The 17,859-nt window shown below is 39.0% G+C and overlaps 1 pseudogene; it reads left to right on the top strand.

Moving 5' to 3' along the window:
• Positions 1-248: 248 nt before the first annotated feature.
• LOC149233456 (xanthine dehydrogenase 2-like) overlaps positions 249-17,859 on the top strand; it is an 81,694-nt pseudogene continuing 64,083 nt past the window's right edge.

Raw genomic sequence — 17,859 nt, 5'->3', positions numbered from 1 at the left:
TTCCATCAAAATGTACATATACGAAAAAAATTAATACAAAATTTTCCATGGTTGAAAATGAAAATTCAAATCATTGCAAGTGAATATCTGGACTGATACATAGTTTTGACTCGGTAGCAGCACTGATATGTGGTTTTGACTTAGTAGCAACAGCATATTTCGGAGCCAAGCGCTAGCACTGCCCATAAAATTCGTAACTGGTTTATTTGTTGAAGCTGCTCTCCTTTCAACACCAAGACTTCTTTCTCATGGACTCAATCAAACTTGATTTGTTTCAACGATTTGCAGGATCTCAGGGAAGTAAGTAAAAACTGTTTTTCCACATAACCTAGAAAATAAGGCTCTAAAGAACCTGGAATATCTTCCAATTGGTTACGAATTTTAGAAAATCGCTCCTGCGTAATGTAATTAACCCCGTTCTAAAAAAACCCACGTTTTATTTTTCTGAGATTAGCTTTCATTTGACCAGAAAACGTGTTTAAAAAATGACATTTTTAAGTTGTTACGCATTTCCTATACAAGTATTGCACTCGGGCTTTCTGGGTTACAGGTTACAAATCAATTCTTGATGCTTTCCATAATTTTTCCAAAACCGATAATACCTTGTATAGTGACAATGCTTCTACAAATACATCTGGAGATGCAAAGGTCATTTTCCTTTCAACAGGGAAACCTTGTGACTGTGGGGAAAGGGTTGGCAATGAAAGCAAGGACATTGGAACTTCTCATCCTGTCTATATGCTGCTTTCATTTAGTGAAGTTGGTGGGAGTTTTTATGGTAATCGCGAGTTCATTTTTCCGCCAGAGCTTTTATCGAGAAAGCCTCACCCTTTATATTTGACAAGTCCAAGAGGTATGGCCCGGTTTCGTCCATTAAAGCTCCAGGATGTTTTAGATTTGAAATCAAGGTTTTCTGATGCAAAGTTGGTGATTCGCAATATGGAAATTGGTATAGAAACAAGGTTTAAAAGTATCCATTATCAAGTTATGATTGCAGCTACTCATGTACCTGAGCTAAACATTTTGAGAGTCAAAGAGGATGGCATGGAGATAGGTGCATCAGTTACCCTAACTGAACTTGTAGATACTTTAAAATAGTGTATTTCACAACATGATGCACATGAGACATCAACATGCTCAGGCTTTGTGGAACAACTGAGATGGTTTGTTGGAAGCCAAATATGCAGCCTATTCAAGCAAGATTTTAATTTTATTTCTTTTTATTCTTTTTTTTAAATGATGAATTTTGGATTTTTTTTTTTTAAGCTAATGCAATTGAATTTTATTTTTTTTTGTAAGTCGCACGATTTGTCAATTCTCTTGGAAAATGAAGATAGTAAACAAAGAATTGAATTTTTTTTATTGATTTCAAACTTCATCTTCCTTATTAATAACATTATATATATATATATATATAACATGATTTTTTTTAATTATTTAAAATCAAAACATTATTTTTTTGTTGAAAATATTTGCGATGTTAATGAAAAAATGCAAGAAAACAATTAAAAATCTAAATCAAGAACTTAAGAAAAATGTAACGAAGAACTTAATTTATTTTTTTAATCAAGCTTGATTTTATTTTTCCTAATTTATCTACTTCAAAGAAATTTTATTTTTATTTTTTTTATTTTTTATTTTTTAAGTATATGGATGTTTGCAATGGAGCCATTTACGGATTAAACTTTCTAAAATGTTCATATCCAAATTTGCAAAATGTACATGATTCTGTATGAGGACATGAGAAATCTTTTTAACCTTTACATTTGCCACAAACATCTCTTGAAGAACGGATGAATGTCATGGCGCAATTGAGTTTCGATATCATTCCTTAAAGTAGTCCTTGTGCTCCAAAGAATGTTTGATCTGCAGTTTATATCCTTTGTCCATAAATGGTTAGTATCAATTTTTTTTTTTAATATATATATATATATATATATATATATATATAATATATATATATATATATATATATATATATATATATATATATATAAGATATATATATATATATATATATATATATATATATATATATATATATATATATATATATATATATATAATAAAAATGACATGCAACTAAATGATTTATGCATGATCTACATTCTTTAATCGTGCATCTAAAAAAAATGAAAAATGAACTCTAGACTAAAAGCTAGTTCCTATGCACACTTCCCTGGCAATGACGCCAAAATGTTGAGGCAAATTAATTACCTATTATTTAATTGTCAACCTGGGGGTTTCATAAAACTTGCGAAGCATGAGTGCATTATATATGCTAGAAATTAACTTCCAATTTAGATCAACCTAACTATGAAACCAAATAACGACAAACCAAATTCAACTATTCTAATTCAACAATCAATTCAAAAGAAATTATAGTACAGTGCGTAGAATTGAAATTACAAGAAATGGAAGCAAAAACAATCATTCTTAACCTCTCACACATGAAAAGATATGAAAGAAAATAAAAACAATTGCTCTTAACTTCTAGGTAGAAAGAAAATAAAAACAATCGCTCTTAACCTCTAGGTAGAAAGCAAATAAAAAACAATCACTCTTAACCTCTCACACAAGAAAAGATATGAAATCAAATGAAAACAATTGCTCTTAACTTCTAAGTCGAAAGCAAATAGAAAAAATCACTCTTAACCTCTCACATAGGAAAAGATATTAAAGAAATAAATCTTAATCTATGAAAGCAATAAATCTTAATCTATGAAAAATAATAAATCTCACACATTGTAGGTGGCCAATCCAAAAGCATGAGAGATGGAAAGTTGAGAGGCTCCAAATGCAAGCATAACCAAATCAAAGTGAACATTGCTCAGGAGCATGGTGCCAAATACAAATTCTATACTCAAAACATGAGCATTTCCCAACTTTACACATGCCTTTGAAAGGAGGAGGATCTCCTATTTATACAAAAACATAAGAAAATACCTCATTAATAGAGGTCCATTATTCTCTCCCTAGATCCCTAGAAAATCTCATAGAGTTACAACTCAAATAGGTAATGATGAGACACATATCCTCTTTGACCTTTATCCAAATATTCTTCCATATCTTGAAGGGAATTCGAATTTGAGCATTGGAGGCCACATAAGGGTGCCTTGGAAGCTTCCAAATGACCTACACATGTCATGAAACTCAAGCCACTTTTAAGTATTAGCAAATAAGGGTGCCTTGGAAGCTTCCAAATTACCTACACATGTCATGAAGCTCAAGCCACTTTTAAGTATTAGAAAGTATATGTCATTTTTCTAAGTTTTAACCATTTAATTCACTTATAATACTAGAAATCATTATCTTTTGGAAACACAAAGGTAACCCCATGTAATCATGAAAATGGAGGGTAATGAAAGGTTATATGTTCATGGAGTTGGGACATGTAAGTGAAATGGTGGCAATAAAGGTGAAAGTGGATGATATTTTGAAGACAGATTGGAGACTCTACACACTACTTTAATGAACCCAACCTGCGTGTATATGCTACTTCTTGTAACCAAACCTCCGTATACCTCCAAAACTACTGAATCATAAAAACTTCTGAATCAAATCTGTACCAACCAGTAATATTCTAAACATCTACTGTCAATTTATAGAGATCTAAATAGTCAGCAACAAAGATAACCCTTCTCACTTAATCAATCAATCAAACAAACAAAAACTACTTATGTATTCAGTTCTATTTTCAGATCTGAGAAGACATCATTGACAAACATCAGTAAACCTGCAACACTGATTAGATAGATCAGTAATTTCTGAATAGGAGGCTTTTCTTTTATATATGCTACTTGGAAGCTTCGAACCATTGTGTATACGCACCTTCGCCAAGGTGAACTAGCATATAGATCTGCAAATACTCACTTACACCTTCACTGCTATTCCAGATTTCAAACATACCCAGATCATGAAATTTAAAGAATAAAACATGTGTAAGCAATCAGGCTAGCCCAACCAATGTCATATCATTCAATGATAAGTCATTTCAGTTCTCATGATCCTGATCCAACATTGAATTCAAGGTGCAAAAAATATTTTAGATTATATTCTAATCATAGCCCCTGCAACATAAAATATACTTCAGATAGAAGTATTCCTGAGAAACCATTTCACTTACACACTTGGCCCTTTGATCTTCTCCTCCTTATACAGTTTTGTCCTTCCTTAATAACTCGGACAAAAACAACACTTAGAGCCTGTGGTATTCTTGGATGGGATCAAACAGTCGTTACTCTGCTCAAAATTGTGGGCTAATACCATGGTATTGACCCTTGGTATTCTTTAGTCTGGTATTTCCTTGATTTTCTAACCCATACATGCTTTTCCTATTGTGAAAGTGTGTGCATATGTATATGCTCCTTTTGTTTTTTGAACCTGCATGTATACGCTGCTTTGAAAAGGTGAACTTGCGTATACAACTTAAACTATCTTAAAACATCCTCTTCCTTCAACTTCTTGATTCTAATCGGTAGACCTCAGTTCCAACTTCCTGTTCTTCTGTAATAATGCCTGTTACCTCTGAATTGACCTGTTACAATGTGAGTTTCCCTTTATCAAATTTGAACTATCCTGTGAGTGAGTTGACATCAAGGACAACGCCTGTATCATAATGCCAACATTGCCTAGGCCTCAACAATCCTCCTCCATAAGTATACACAAGGATGTCATGAAGGGATGATGAACATCTCAAGAAGGAAACAGGGGTTTCCTATGACTGGGAGTGTAGAAGGCACAGGGATATCTTCATACTTGATCAGGGATGTAATCAACTATAATATCAATATCTAATCCTTCCTCCTCCTTTTGGCCTTCCCATGGAGATGTATTTATACTTCTTCAAATTAGTTTTTTCAGTTGGGAAATAGTTGGGCCATGGGATATAGTAGGTGGGTATCTGGTCAAACCCGTAAACCTTTCCCAAATTAAGGGAGATTATATATTTTTTAATGTTTTAAAACATGTACATGGGTTTGGTATAGGCTGACCCGTGCGTACACACAGCATAATCGTGTATGGGATTTAAAACATTATTTTTTAGAAAATGGACCAAGTCTAGTAGGGAAGGGTTTCCATAGGCCATATCATAGAGAATCAAATATACCAAGGGTGGTAAATGGTGCTATAACATATTCCCCCTAATATATGAGGTCACGAGGGGTACATGATGGCTGAAATGTATTAAGTGTATGAAAGAATCATGCGAGGACTTGATAGGAGTTCACCAGATTTCAGCTTGCCAAGCTAGTGTACTTGATGCCTGGGACACTAATGAATCAAAAAACACTATAAAAGCAAGCAATCAAGAAATTGAACCCTAATTGAGAACAAACAACCTAAACCAAGAATAACAAGAATGTTATCCCCAGTGGAGTCGCCAATTCTGTTGCAGGTGAGAACACCCTAGGGTCTTGGGTTGAGAACCCCAACAGAGCGGAGGGAAAACCACAACAAGAAATGCTCAGGAAATCAACCTAAATGCTTATTCTATTGAACTGTGTAAGAGTGTCCTTACCTGGAAGTCCTATGTTTGAGTAGATCCCGCAGGGTGCAAACCCTCAACTTCTCTTGATGTCTTCGAAACCTGAAAATTATTCAAATGAAACATATACAATAGTAGAAACATAAAGCATGTTCATGATATTAACTTTAAATCATATAAATGAATGAACAATTACGCATCAATGTAAGATTCATAAACAAATTACAATATAAATAGATGCATAAACACATTTAATATCAGAAACAAAACAACATTCTTTTATTGAAGTTAGCTACAATCAAAGTGGAGAAATATGACCTAAGTCCTTCTCCTGCTCCAAGCAGAACTGTCCTTCGAATTCATCCTTTCCCAGCCTCAGCAATATTCCTCCATCACCAATACAATGATATCTAAAGAAAGATGAAGGATATCTACAACAAGGAAACAAGGGTTTCCTAAAGATTTGGGGAGTGTATGAGGCACAAGGATTTCGTCAAACTCAATCAGGGATAATCTCACTATAGTATCAATATCTCCTCTCTTCTCCCTTAAGGCCTTCCCATGGAGGTTTATTTATAATTCTCCAAAATATTTTTTTCAATTGGGAAACAGCTAGCCCACGAGAAATAGGAGGTGAGTAACAAGTAAAACCCGTGAACTTTGCCCGAAATTAAGGAAATTTAATTTTTTTAAGTGTTTTAACATATGTACGTAGGTTGGGTATATGCTAACCCGCATGTACACTCTTTTATCACAAGTAAAAGTAGCGTATGGGGAATAAAAAAATGTTTTCTAAATTTTGGACCAATTCTGGAAGGAAGGGTTGCCCTAGGTCATAATAAGAGAATCAGATCTACCAAGAGTGGTAAATGGTGCTATAATAGGTGGGCATACCCATGCTCAAAGATAATAAATCATGCCTGCATATCAAATACAAAATTGGAACTAATATGTATACAAGTATAAAAGAAATGAAAATACATAGTGGATCATCAAATCATATCCATAGAAGTACATGTCACAATATATCATATAAAGAACTGATCAATGATGCTGAAGTAGAAAGCTGATCACTGAAGTCATAAAACTGATCCAAAAAATATCAAGTCAAATAGTGGAACAAATGGTACTTCATGCAACTTGGGTGCCAACATATAAGATGTAGCAGTGATGAACTGCAACATATAAGGTAGATGGTGTCACTAGCAGAAACAGGGGGAACTGGCAATTGAACCAACAAATGCTGATGCAAACCTGAGGTCTCCACCAACCGTTGTGCTACATTTCTACACAATGGGAATAAAATGATCTGAATTCGACCATGTGAGAAATCGTTTAATTACTGGTCATTGATATATACCATTAAAAAATGCGAGACTACTCACCGATAATGATGATGAGAGCCAAGGTACCTAGTACAATCTTACAAGTGTGAATAAATTATCTGAAGTTGAACACTTGGATGAATCTATCAATCAGGAGATAATGATGTATTCTCACTATTGATAGCGAAGGAATCTACCACTGATGACTGCAAACCCTAAGGTATTTCCAAATGGACTCTAGACCTAGTTCCCAGATAAATGAGTTGAAGTCGATGAGAAACGTTATGCTGGAAGGAAGGCATTAAGGCATCCTTCATCAATCCAGCATGAGTGTAACTCGTAGGCCAATAATGTGGAAGGAATCGGACAAAGAAAGATGTAGTAACCAAACCGAAGCACGTTTCCGGTGTACACAAGATGTAGCTAGTGCACAACATAAACCATTTATACCAACTAATAATGAAAGCTGACACAGAGGCGAGGAATCCACCAATGATTTCAAATGGAAACCCAGGTATTACACGAATCCCAATGTGTGATAATGAAATGATGTCGAACATAAGGGAAACCACTCAGTCAAAGACCCATGATACTGATTAATGTTGAGCACAAGGTCACCTATCAGTGATGGAAATAGGGCCAGGGTGGAGCTCTAGGTCTACTCTTAGAGAAGCGTTTTTTAGTCGATAAGAGGAAGACTCACCAACAAGAAGTCAATGGAGACCTTCTCAAACCACCATGGGCAAATGACCAAATAACTGATGTGATAGTGAAAATGCCTCTAACAACCAAGGATGGCCAACTGAAAATAAGTCAAGAGACACCATAGAAAGGCCGACTCAGGTTTACTTCCCTTGAACAAAAGCATGACTCAAATGTGACAATATGGCATCATATGATAACTTTGTATAGGTTTGTCATGCCAAAGGCACAAACAAACTCTCCATATGATTGGAAGAGATAACCAACCAGAGGATTACTGACTCAATAACAAGGTTAAGGCTCTCCTAAGTCAAACTAAAGCTCATCCCAATGGAGGAAAGACTTAATTTTCAGTGCTTTGTTCAAGGGTGACACAATTGAATCTAGCTTCCATCAATCACGGAAGTAATGTCCCATTCTTGCTCTTTTTGGAATTTTTTTTTCTTTTCATATTTGGAAAGGCCACAAAATAATAAAATAATGGCTATAATACAGTGGAAATAATGAGTGTTGAAGTACAGATTTTCTAGTTCCTAGGAGTGGAACATGCCTATGCTCAATGCAAGGTGACGAAACTGGTCAATGACACTTAAAGGAATGTTCTTCCCATGGATAAGCAGGTTTCAAGTTGCAAAAACTAAATTATTGCAGGGTTGATTTTGCATAAAGCTTTGGCCAAAAAAGAGGCTTAAACACGAATACAAATGAAGTCGGCTTGAGGCCAAAAAGAGGAAAATAGTCAACATGCAATGCAGTGGTACAACTCTACTCAAAAGAGCCTCTAGAGCATAAAACCAAAAAAATAGCAAAGAAGTAAGAGAATGAAGCTTCGATGCACAAGTCATGGCGAGACTAAACAAGAGTCCCAAGCCTACGCAATATAGCAGCATCAGCAACATATGCTAACAAGAATCTAACTAAGATTACCATGTAAAGGTTGGCTCTACCATCATGTCATGATTTTATAAGTCGGCGAGTGGAAAATGGTTTAAGAACCAAAACATGATGGGGTCGACACTATGGCCAAGATATCGTAGTATGGAGGCTAGTATGCAAAATGGAATGGAAAAGGATATCCCCTAAGCTATATGCCAGTGAAAAACGATACCTTCCATGATGGGTTTGCGGTCATGGAATCAAAGCGGTCTCTCAAAATATCCAAAGTGTCATGAAAAAATGACCCATCCTAACACTCCAAGACAAAAAGGTTACAAAGATCATAAAGTTTTGCAAAAAATATGAACTTTTGAAAAAATTGATTTTACATGTCAACTTATATAAAGTCCCTTTGACTTACAATTTTTCATTTGTATTGTGAATAAGTGAGTGAAGGAGCTCTGGAGAAAAACTCAAGAAACCTCAATCCATCTGATTCGTTCGTCAGTTCAACCTTCAACTATCCAGTAATATCCTAAATGTTTCTTAGATAAATTTTATTGATTTTTGAATATATTTTTCAAAAATTTCACCATAGAAAAATAGTTTAAAATTTTGTTCCCTGTGTTATCACTCAGGTTGTCCCTTTTGACTCCCAAAGGGATACGACCGAGGTAACCACAAACCAACTTTGGACTGCAGGCCCTAGCCTGCCTGCAGTCAGAGAGGGCTCTCTCTTTATGATTTAGCTTTGTTGAAAGGGGTGATTTTAGGCTAGATATGATGCACAGGGGTTTGATTGAGTTTTGGCGAGAAAACTGACACTTTCAGGCAGAGAGGCTGAGTATAGTCTGAATGTTTCAAACCATTGGGCGTGGAGTCGAGGAGGGGAACTATTGGTGTTTTTCTTTAATAACAGTGAGGGGAAATGGAGCGAGATAACTGAGGCAGAAGCAACTTTCAGGTTCAAGGGATGGCAAGAATGCTAAAGAAAGAGAGGCAGTTAAGAATCTCTCCAACAGATTAGCAGAGGAAACAACAAGGCGCTACCTAGGAGCAGTTAAGAATCCCTAGATAATTGGCCAGCACAGGTGAACTGGGGTAAACATGAGCCAGAAGGAATTCAATTTCATAACCAATTCATTTAGAAGAAAACATCAAGAAACAGCGGGAATTGAGCATAGAGGGTATTTAACTAATTCTAGGCTATTCTTTCTTCCTGCTATTTAGATAATGGAAAACACATAAACAGAGATAAGAGGCACTTATTGCTTCAGGCCGCAGCACAGGAATTCCATCTCCAACTCTTCGACACATTCATCAACAACAGACAGTTCGCTCTCCAAGCTTTAAGCAATCTTTGATTACAGAAACGTTCAGGTATACACAGCGAGTCTCTAGTGAAAATCTCAATTGACCCACACTTAAAACTATACAGAGGGTGGTATATATAGGGAAAAACTCTCTGCAGAGTTTCCTTTATTACATTTTGACCTAATTAGGTCATAAGAATGACTACTTGACCTAATCCTATCTAGAAATAAATGCAAATAATGTCTCGGGCCGTGCTCAAGGCCGATGTGTCAAAACTGAATGAATAATGTTGTCCTCGGTGGCTTGCTGTAGTGCTTTCTGCAATAAATGGGTATGGGTCTCTGCTTCCTTGCTGTCCTGGTGTCTTGAATGTCTTGACGGTGATTTGAAAGCAAGGATGGGCTGATGCTTATCGATTTGATTTTCTGGGGGCTTCATCAATGTTCAGGTGCCTCGAGCCCCTAAAAAATCATGACTGATTCTTTCTGGCATCCTTTCTTCCACTGATACTCTCTGACAAAATCTGGGCTGCTGATCTGCTGTGCTGCGTGTCTAATCACCAGTAAATGGCCGATGTTCGGCCTCTGTATCATCTAGAATTGTCTTCTGATCATTTTGGTATGCTCTGTGAAGAAAACGGATCATTTCTGCGCCTTTTCGGGCTTCCTGGGGCTTCATGTGGCGCAAATCGCTCATCAAAAACTGCCTCAGAATTCGATTCCGGGGCTCCGAAGTGCGATTTTCGCGCCTTTGCATCCAAAAAAGGGTTGATGACGTCCGCATTGTACGGCGGGTGACGTCAGCATGGCGACATGGCGGGATGACGTCAACATGACGTCATCACGTACAGATGATGATGTGGCAAGTACGGTGGCAGGACACGTGGCAGTGATGTGACAGGAGGCCATGTAGGCGGGTGACTCATCGGATGACTGTACAGGGGGGTGACCTGGGCTGTTGACTGTGCAGGGGTGACGTGGGCTGGTGACGTCACCGGGCGGTAAGCGGTATGTGGCACACCGCTTATGGGGGATGGCGGTTTCGGAGGGAGGGGCTCCGCCACAGCCCGACGCTTGACACATGGCGGGAGTACGGCGGCAAAACCGCCGAACTCCCGGACGTTAAAAGCCGGGCGCGTCGGGGATGAGGATGCCCGCCAGCCGTTGATTTGCAGGGTTGTGGATCGGACGGCTGGCGGCGAACGCGACGGGACAGGGGGTTAACGAGAGGGAATATTTGCAGGAATATCCCAGGTTTAATGTGCGCGGCGGATGGGTTAGAACTTAGGGAAACGGGTTTAAGGGGTTTTTACAGTGGTGGGGTGAAGTTTTACAAGGGGAACATGAAAACATGGGTTTTTTGGGGGTTTGTGGGGTTAAGGGAGAGGTTACTAGCTGACCAAATGTCGAACTAGTCCCTCAATGACTCGGATGGGCTAAAAACAGTCCCAGATGGACTGAGATTTCCCGGACTTAGTAGAAAGTATGGCTATAATGCGAGGGAGGGGTATTTACATAGGGGGATTTATATACATGATTTTAATAGGGGAAGGGAAAAACTAATAGGGAGTTATATAATAAGGGTGATAAAAAAAAGATGTTAGTGAACTCCAGCCTAAGTGCCTCCAACTGAAAAACTGCCTCAAAGCAAAAATGGATTGCTTTATCAAAACTGGAACATAGCAGTGGCCTTTAGACCAGCCTACTCTCATGGATGCTTTCTGGCCATCTGTAGCAAATATGGAGCATTGCAGCATGCATAGCATGACATATTTGGCATGTAAAACTGTCGATCATGAAAGATGATTAACCTGCTGCAGCAGGAGGCTAACAGTGGCTCCACTTGGGGATGGCTTTTCCTTGTGAAAAGTCAAGAACAGCAGGTCAGACTGCCTTGTATTCAACTGTTACTATGTTCTGCAAATTTTTCTTGGTTGGCTGCCTTATTAATCCTACCTACCTACCTACCCTAACCAGCACTTACTTTGCTGTTAGGTGAAGTGAAATAACCAATGCAACCACTTAAGTAATAATAACATGAGTGGGCTTTGCTGCTTATGCTTGCTAGTGACATCAACTGAGATTTTGCAATTTGTTATGGCTTTGTCAATCTTTGAAAAGATCAGGAAGCTACTGACCTCCTTTGCGGTGTTTAAACACTGTAAAAAACTGTCCTTCAACATATATATACAATTTATTGGCTGAATTAAAGAACTGTACAAAGGTCCAGGATCACTACCATGCCTTGGAGTCGGGAGATCATTGTCAACTCGATACTGAGCCTTGCAGCCTGTTGATGGTGATGTGCACTGATTCCTTTCATTATTCTGCCTGCCAGCGGATAGGTCATTCAGTACTCGCAGAGGTGCTTGTAATTTATTACAATCTGGCTCGAATAGGGCCGGACTGATCTGTGCGGGCTGCTGGTCTTCTTCTTCTTTGAATAATTCAGATGGCTGAAAACAAAGAGGCAGGGGATCCATTTGGATCATCTGGTCATATGCTTCTGCTTCTGGGTCCTCCTCAATCTGATATTCAATGGCTCTATTTTTGTTTCCTCCCTGACCATATGATGACCTTCAGCAGCATTTGAAAGCTGCTGCTCTGATGTGCACGGAGGCTTTTCAACAATCTCTTCCAAAGGAAAAACACAAAAATTTGACATAAAATCGCTTTTAAAGTACAATATGCACAGCAAAATTTGGTGCAAGAGAAAGAACATGGTCTCTTGGATGATCATCCAAGTCGAGAGCCTGATCTGCTTATACAATTCCTTTGGGTTCATTTCTCCAGCGGAGTCTTTATTATGGGGATGATGTGGAGTCGCCAGGTGGATGATGTGACCTTAAAGTGCCTGATCTCTATCCACCGTCACAGATCAGAGCTGAACATGAAAAACCCTAAAGAAAAGGAACACTTTCTCCAGAAAACGAGGCAAACTGGTCAAAATTGAGGATTTGCACTAATAAACACATGATTCATCTCCCCAGCGGAGTCGCCATTATGTTATCACTCAGGTTGTCCATTTTGACTCCCAAAGGGATACGGCCGAGGTAACCACAAACCAACTTTGGACTGCAGGCCCTAGCCTGCCTACAGTCAGAGAGGGCTCTCTCTTTATGATTTAGCTTTGTTGAAAGGGGTGATTTTAGGCTAGATATGATGCACACGGGTTTGATTGAGTTTTGGCGGGAAAACTGACACTTTCAGGCAGAGAGGCTGAGTATAGTCTGAATGTTTCAAACCATTGGGCGTGGAGTCGAGGAGGGGAACTGTTGGTGTTTTTCTTTAATAACAGTGAGGGGAAATGGAGCGAGATAACTAAGGCAGAAGAAACTTTCAGGTTCAAGGGATAGCAAGAATGCTAAAGAAAGAGAGGCAGTTAAGAATCTCTCTAACAGATTAGCAGAGGAAACAACAAGGCGCTACCTAGGAGCAGTTAAGAATCCCTAGATAATTGGCCAGAACAGGTGAACTGGGGTAAACATGAGCCAAAAGGAATTCAATGTTCATAACCAATTCATTCAGAAGAAAACATCAAGAAACAGCAGGAATTGAGCATAGAGAGTATTTAACTAATTCTAGGCTATTCTTTCTTCCTGCTATTTAGATAATGGCAAACACATAAACAGATATAAGAGGCACTTATTGCTTCAGGCCGCAGCGCAGGAATTCCATCTCCAACTCTTCGACACATTCATCAACAACAGACAGTTCGCTCGCCAAGCTTTAAGCAATCTTTGATTACAGAAACGTTCAGGTATACACAGCAAGTCTCTAGTGAAAATCTCAATTGACCCACACTTAAAACTATACAGAGGGTGGTATATATAGGGCAAAACTCTCTGCAGAGTTTCCTTTATTACATTTTGACCTAATTAGGTCATAAGAATGACTACTTGACCTAATCCTATCTAGAAATAAATGCAAAGAATGTCTCGAGCCGTGCTCAGGGCTGATGTGTCAAAACTGAATGAATAATGTTGTCCTCGGTGGCTTGCTGCAGTGCTTTCTGCAATAAATGGGTATGGGTCTCTACTTCCTTATTGTCCTGGTGTCTTGAATGTCTTGACAGTTATTTGAAAGCAAGGATGGGCTGATGCTTATCGATTTGATTTTTTGGGGGCTTCATCAATGTTCAGGTGCCTCGAGCCCCTAAATAATCATGACTAATTCTTTCTGGCGTCCTTTCTTCCACTGATACTCTTTGACAAAATCTGGGCTGCTAATCTGCTGTGCTGCGTGTCTAGTCACCAGTAAATGGTCATTGTTCGGCCTCTGTATCATCTGGAATTGTCTTCTGATCATTTTGGTATGCTCTGTGAAGAAAACGGATCATTTCTACACCTTTTCGGGCTTCCTGGGGCTTCATGTGGCGCAAATCGCTCATCAAAAACTGCCTCAGAATTCGATTCCGGGGCTCCGAAGTGCGATTTTCGCGCCTCTGCATCCAAAAAAGGGTTGATGATGTCATCATGACGTCAACATTGTACGGCGGGTGACGTCAGCATGACGTCAGCATGGCGACGTGGCGGGATGACGTCATCATGTACGGACGATGATGTGGCAGGTACAGTGGCGGGACACGTGGCAGTGACGTGGCAGGAGGCCACGTAGGTGGGTGACTCATCGGATGACTGTACAGGGGGGTGACGTGGGCTGTTGACTGTGCAGGGGTGACGTGGGCTGGTGACGTCACCGGGCGGTAAGCGGTATGTGGCGCACCGCTTATGGGGGATGGCGGTTTCGGAGGGAGGGGCTCCGCCACAGCCCGGCGCTTGACGCGTGGCGGGAGTACGGCGGCAAAACCGCCGAACTCCCGGACGTTAAAGGCCGGGCGCGTCGGGGATGAGGATGCCCGCCAGCCGTTGATCTGCGGGGCTGTGGATCGGACGGCTGGCGGCGAACGCGACGGGACAGGGGGTTAACGGGAGGGAATATTCGCAGGAATATTCCGAGTTTAATGTGCGCGGCGGATGGGTTAGAACTTAGGGAAACGGGTTTAAGGGGTTTTTACAGCAGTGGGGTGAAGTTTTACAAGGGGAACATGAAAACATGGGTTTTTTTTGGGGGTTTGTGGGGTTAAGGGAGAGGTTACTAGCTGACCAGATGTCGAACTAGTCTCTCAATGACTCGGATGGGCTAAAAACAGTCCCAGATGGACTGAGATTTCCTGGACTTAGTAGAAAGTATGGCTATAATGCCAGGGAGGGGTATTTACATAAGGGGATTTATATACATGATTTTAATAGGGGAAGGGAAAAACTAATAGGGAGTTATATAATAAGGGTGATAAAAAAAAGATGTTAGTGAACTCCAGCCTGAGTACCTCCAACTGAAAAACTGCCTCAAAGAAAAAATCGATTGCTTTATCAAAACTGGAACACAGCAGTGGCCTTTAGACCAGCCTACTCTCATGGATGCTTTCTGGCCATCTGTAGCAAATATGGAGCATTGCAGCATGCATAGCACGACATATTTGGCATGTAAAACTGTCGATCATGAAAGATGATTAACCTGTTGCAGCAGGAGGCTAACACCCTGCGCGCATGCGGGTTGGACACGATAGACTTGCGTATAAAATGGACCTATACGCGACTGTGTATATAGTGAGCCTACGTGTGCGTAGCTTGAAAATTTAAAGCACGGTTTCTAATGGTCCAAAAACATTTGTTTTGCAAGGTATCTATCACATGGAGAGAAAGGGAACATAGTGGACATTGAAGTGATGGATGATCAAATGGCATTAGATGCCTTAAAAGGATGTGGTTTATTAAATTTTTTCAAGATTCCAAACATGAAGGCAAACACTAGATTACTATAGATGTTGATCCATTATTGGGATCCGGAAGAAGATGCCTTCATCATTGACCAAATGCCTCTAAGAATAGAAATGGAGGATCTCTATTTTATCACTGGTCTTTCCCGAAGAGAAGAGAAGGTCAATTTGACGGGAATAACTAGAGGGAGCCTCAGTGTAGAGGAATATGTACGTATCTACTGCCCAGGGAACATAGAGAAGATTGGAAGTCAAATTCCAATTAAAAATGTAGAGAGTTTAGCCTTGAAAACCATTCTCTTTACCATTGCTCGAGTGAATGGGCCAACCTCTCTGCACCAGGCTTCTTGAGTTTTGATGAATCTAGCAGTATGAGGAGCCATAAGTAATTTTTTTTTTTAATTTTTGAAATGTTTTAATTTTTTTTTAGATTTTAAGTATAAATAAACTGAAAATATTTTTGATGAGACAAATACTTACAAAATTATTTGGATCATGACATAGATATTGGACTAGTAAGACTTGTGGATCTACCTAGGCATAGGCATCGCGGAAGAGACACAGAGGGGGCTGCAGTTGAGACTGAAAGTTTCCTTCATGTTGTATAGAGAAACTTGGTGAGACTGACTCACCAAGTACCTATGGCAACCACAGAAGACCTTCTAGAATAGATGCAAAGGTGTGTGATAGGAGTGTCACGTGATTGAGTGCGACTGTTCCAATGGGTGGAAAATGACATCGTATTCTTCTAGGATGCTCACCTTGAGCAAGATCCATAGATATAAAAATATGGATGATCGGATATTTTGATTAGACATGATTATGGGCATAAGCCCTAATTTTGTAGGACGATTTTGTCCCAATTTTGTATATTATTTTGAACATAAAACTTCTATCTATGTACTGACGGTTTCACTGTGATGATCATATATATACAGATGACTCTTCGATTATTTTTTATTTTTAATGCGATGAATGATTTATGTGCTAATATAATGCTTGATTAGTGATAGAATTTGCAAATGAATTTTCTGATCGTGGAATATAAATAAATGATCTCTGTAATAAATGCATTCTCAAAAATTGGCAATATAAATAAGGATCTCTCACACGATAGATGTTGTTTAATTGAGATACCACTAGTTGTGAATCCAAGTATACTACTAATGAATCAATACCAAGAGATATTGCCTCAGATAGTAAATTAATGACAACAGTATATTCGACAACATTATTTGAAGCAGGACCGATACATATGCCTCTTGAAACCAACAACTAGCCGGATGGATAATAAATCACCCAAGCCATGGAAGCAAGGTTTTGGGTGTGTCTACTAGCACCATCGATGAACCCTAGATATATCAAATTGCCCATCAATACCTGCCAAAGAAGATAAAAAATATCGACAATCACTACGAAACGGATAGATACATATGCACAAATATACAATATTTACAACCAAGCAAATGTTAGGCCGAAGCCTAAGAAAAATACTTTTTAAGATAAAGCCCATTTCTGGGCTCCGCAAATTTGTTTCCCTCAAAATAAACCAACTCATAAGCTCCCTTTTTCAAGACCTTTTTAACAATGAAGGGACTGTACCACATAGATTTGAACTTTCCTACCCAACGGCATCTTTGTCTTGGTCATAAACCAAGACAAGGTCGCCTTCAGAGAAAACCCTAGGACAGACAACCTTATCATATTGAGCTTTTACTCTCTTTTTATGAGCTTCATTGATTATGGCCGCATCTCGACGCTGCTCATCAAGATGTTCCAAATGAATGAGGCGTTCTTCAATACTAGAAGTATTTGGTAGAAGTTCAACAACTAATTTAAGGGAAGGAATTTCAAATTCCAAAGGAAAAGCTTATTCCAACCCATAAACTAGTTGAAAAGGAGTAAAACTTGTAACAGTCTTGACTGAGATTTAGTATTCCCAAAGCGCCTGATATAACATAATGTACCAATTACATCGAGCTTGTTAATCATCCTTTGCAGGATGAATTTTAGGGATTTATTCACGGCTTCAACTTTCCCATTGGCCTGCAGATAATAAGGAGATGAATGATCCTACTAGAAAATCAACTTAAGAGCCAATTCAGACATCATCTGATTCTAGAAAAATACTGCCATGGTCAGTGACAATCTCTTTGAGAATACCAAACCAGGAAATGACTTGGTTGAAGAGAAACAGGTTTGTTGTTTCACCATCATTTTTTAAAGTGGGCATAGCCTCAACCCACTTAGTAAAGTAGTCGATAGCTACAATGATATACTTATGATTTCCTGGCAAAGGCAGATTGCAAGTAGTAAAATCAACACCCCACTTGTGAATGGACTGATGGTAATCACAAGAAAGAGCGGAGCTAGATG

The sequence above is a fragment of the Pinus tabuliformis genome, chromosome J (assembly GCF_031772625.1).
Source record: "Pinus tabuliformis cultivar Carrire ecotype Pingquan chromosome J, CPIR1, whole genome shotgun sequence".
NCBI classification, from domain to species: domain Eukaryota; kingdom Viridiplantae; phylum Streptophyta; class Pinopsida; order Pinales; family Pinaceae; genus Pinus; species Pinus tabuliformis.
Note: the sequence above shows the minus strand (reverse complement) of the source record. Positions and strands in the feature narration are given on the sequence as shown.